Below are 3,949 nucleotides of genomic sequence, written 5' to 3'. Positions count from 1 at the left end.
CTAAAGACCTGGGTTCAATTCTTAGTTCAATCAGACAATTTTAAGAACAATGTCCAACAGAAAGACTGAACAGGTCTCAGATGAAGTCTACCACTACCTGACTCAATAGCTCAGGGGGATCAATGAATACTTCTAGGTTGTAAGATTGCAGGTTCAAACCTTATGAGGATCAGGTTGTTTTAAGTATTGGTCCACCAGAAAGACTGAACAAGTCTCAGAAGAAAGATAGAACTACCTGATCCAGTGGCACAGGGGGATGAGAGACTGCTTGGTAGATCAGAGGTTGTGGGTTTGAATCTTATAAGACTCAGGTTGATTTTAAAACACGTGTCCACCAGAAAGACTGAACAGGTCTAAGAACCAGTCTTCAACCAGCTCCTCCAATAACTCAGGGGGATCAAAGATGATGCAGATGCGAAGTTCGCAAGGTTGAGTGTTCAAACCTTATTAAGACTCGTTAAAACAGTTGTCCACACAGAATAGAGTGAAATAGGTCTCAGACGAAAGCAGCAATGACTACCAATAGTCAGGGGATCAATGAATCATCTAAGTATGTTAAAGGTCGCAGGTTCAAAAGCTTATGATCAGGTATGTTTTAAAAGTTTAAACATCCAAAGTGAAGATTACAAAGGCTCAGAGAAGCTCTCCAGTGTGAAGGGGAAGCATTGTGGGTGGTGGGTTTTTGGTTACAGTATAGAAGCGCTGCTGGTCAGCACTCGTTCGATCCACTCCAGGTCCCTTAATCCGAAGTCTGCACGTGGACAGCACGGATTGAGGGGCGTGTCCTCGCGTTTCTGAGAGCAGACAGCAAGGTATATGAACGGAAAGCAGAAGTGGAATCGATTTACTGTAAGTATTAAGAATGTTAATGACTTACTATATACTAACTTTATTGTTGTTGTTTATGCTTAGGCATAACCCTACCATTATAATAGACTTATATATGTAGTGTTTCTTGTTTGTAGTGGTTAGTTTCTTTAGCTTTTTAGTCTTTTAAGTTTTGATCCTAGGTCCTAAAAGTGGGCTGCTTCCTTTTCTTTATCTTTTGTTTTGAAATAAATGAAGTGGGGGTATAGTATTTTATTATTATTTGTACGGAGCTGATGTGTGAATGTTAATTGAAAATATTGAGCAGAAGCAGAGGTTTGAAATTTTCTAAGAAGCTAAAAGATTTAACATTCAGTCAGTAAGGTGTAATGGCACCTGAAGAAAACAAGAAGTTAATTTTTATTAAAATTTGTATAGTGTTCAAAAAAGTTTGTATAAACTTCATTAACTGTATTGTAGCTTAGCTGAAATATGGGCCAATAGTATTTCAACAGATGTCAGTAATTGTGACTGCAATTGATCAGGATTAAAGAAGATATTTATTTGAGTTATTGTGACTGGTTGTTCTCCCATAAAACAACTCTGGTAGCTAACTGTAGTAGCATGTCAAATGTTAGTTGGAAAGTTGTCTTAACAGTGGAGATCTTTATATGTGACATTTAAACTGTAACTGAAAACACTGCAATAAAACAAACGTTCACAGCAGTACAGCAGTCTTGTCCAACAAGTAACGCAGAGGATTTAAAATTATTTTGAAGTAAAGACAATTGAAAAGTGAAATTTATAATAAAAATATAAATCTTTTCCTAACTATTAAAAACATTTGTTTTTTAATATATTTATTTATAAAGTAAAAATCAAATGTATTAATAAATATAAATATGAAAATCAAAAGGATTGTAAGACAAAATAAAACACATCACACAACCACAATTCTTGTGTGATTTGTGGAGAATGTGGATTGACAAACAGACTTCCTGATGGGAAATGATGCAGTTCCTCTTGCTGACCTCTGTTGAGTGGTAGCGAATAGTAATGAAAGATAATTTGTACCATTTTTGATGATTAAACATAATTAGAAACTTTATGCTTTTATTAACATATATTGATAATATTTCTCATGATTAAATATCCCAGCTAGAGCATGTTGTATTTTTTAAGAATTGGGAAGGGTATGTGGGAGGTTGTTTCTATGTCCAGTGTTTTGATGATGTTTTGTACAGAGATGAGTGGTTTAGAGCTGAGCATGTGACCATGTTGGAAACAATAAGCATTATGTGAATAATATCATGAGTATCAATATACATCTATAGTCGCTGCAGAAGAGATGGTGGATTTGAGCTCTAAAATTTAGAGCTGAAATTTCACTCTATACAGATAACTATTATAATGCCAATAGGGAATATTTATATTCTCCTATAGGATAGATTATGTAGTATCTGGTGAATTGTGAGCTTGATTTTGATTGGTAGAGCATTGTTTGTGAGAAATGTTGTAGTAAAATGTTGTTGCAGAATGTTTATACAAAATAACATAAATAAATGAACTAGCAACAGTAGCCAACCCTTAACACCCCGAGTTAATATCAAAAGAAGTGTCAATACTGATTGTTGATATTGATTAAATGTTTAACTGTATAACTCTTGACAAGAAAGGCAAGTGGAGTCAGTTATTTCATATTTTATTTTATTTAATTCATTCATTCATTGATTTATTATCCACGCGCTCATGGAATATGAAAACTAAATATATCTGGATGTACCGTATTCACAAACACTTTTATAGGATCTTTATAGATTTATATAACACTACATACTAGAAAGAAATGAATGTGTAAGTATATACATACTAGTAAAAGTAGTAATATATTATATAATCAATAACAGTCGTAGTGGAATGATCATTTTACATTTGATTTATCTTTTGGATTTATTTGAATTATTTTCATGTTGACTGTAAAAACTGTATGATGTAATTTAAAAAAAGGGATTTATTCTATTCTGAATTAACCTGAGTAAGTAAAGGAGCTGAAAGCTCTAATGAAGCATTTGATTGTATAATATATACAATGTTTACTTCGAATAAAGTCTTAAAATAACAGAAGGATTTAAAGATGACATCTGTCCACACTCTCACTCTCGCACAATAATCAACTAATGAATCACCCATGATCATACATAGCTCCAGGTGGGCCCTCTAGTGGGAGGAGAATGTTTACTGGATCGCATCAGAAGGTAAATGACACAACCACAGCCTGGCTCGGTTTCGCTGCTTCTCTCGCGCGCTCACGCTCCAGCAGACGCACCTCACCTCGCTCTCGCTCAGTTAGTGAACACAATGACGGTGACTAATCGATCATCGATCTCATGGATATTGTACCCACAACATTGGATATATGATTGAAGTAGGCAGCAGCTTCTTTCTCATTCTGTTAGTGTTTGTTGTTAGAGGCGCTTTCAGCTGACGCTGCCTCAACAGGTGGCGTTGATTTTCCTCTGACAACACAGCAGGAAAAACAACAACAACAACAACAACGACTGTTCAAAGGTAAGATGTTCATTCTCATCAGATGTTTGTTTGTTTGTTTCTATCAACAACTGGAGGTGTTCGCTAGAATAACGTCGTTAACTACAGACGCGGCGCGCCTGTGTTTGTTTGTTTGTTTGTTTGTTTGTGTGGCTGTTCCGCTCTGACTGACCTTAAGAAACTCTCCCAGGAAAAGCTCAGTCCTTCTTTTCTTTTCTTTCTTTCTCTCCTTCTTCTCTCGTCCTCAACAAACGTCTTGAAATGAAACAGGTTCAAGTATCCGGAGCGAGCGCGAACCTTTCCGTCATGGCGTCAGTTCGCCTGAGCAGCCCGTTGGGAGAGTCCTGTTCGCTGCTGGAGACCCCAGTGTGGACTAGAGAGGGAACACTGGGAACATCCTGCTTCATGGAGACGTTTGGAGGCGACAGAAGAAGTCAAAAAGTCCCTCCGCTCGCCGCTTTTATTGTCGCGCGCTCGCGCTCGCGCTGCAGAGGACTGATGCTGCTGAGCTTCTGGTGGGACTTCATGGAACAGTCTTCCTCCCAGAGTTACAGGAGGACTGCACGGAAACCACAGAAAGAGTCTTCAGAGTGAA

Source organism: Morone saxatilis, unplaced genomic scaffold (genome assembly GCF_004916995.1).
Source record: "Morone saxatilis isolate NCDOM2014 unplaced genomic scaffold, NCSU_SB_2.0 Contig6, whole genome shotgun sequence".
In the NCBI taxonomy this organism is placed as follows: Eukaryota; Metazoa; Chordata; class Actinopteri; family Moronidae; genus Morone; species Morone saxatilis.
The sequence above is the reverse complement of the archived record's forward strand: the minus strand, read 5'-3'. Positions refer to the sequence as shown.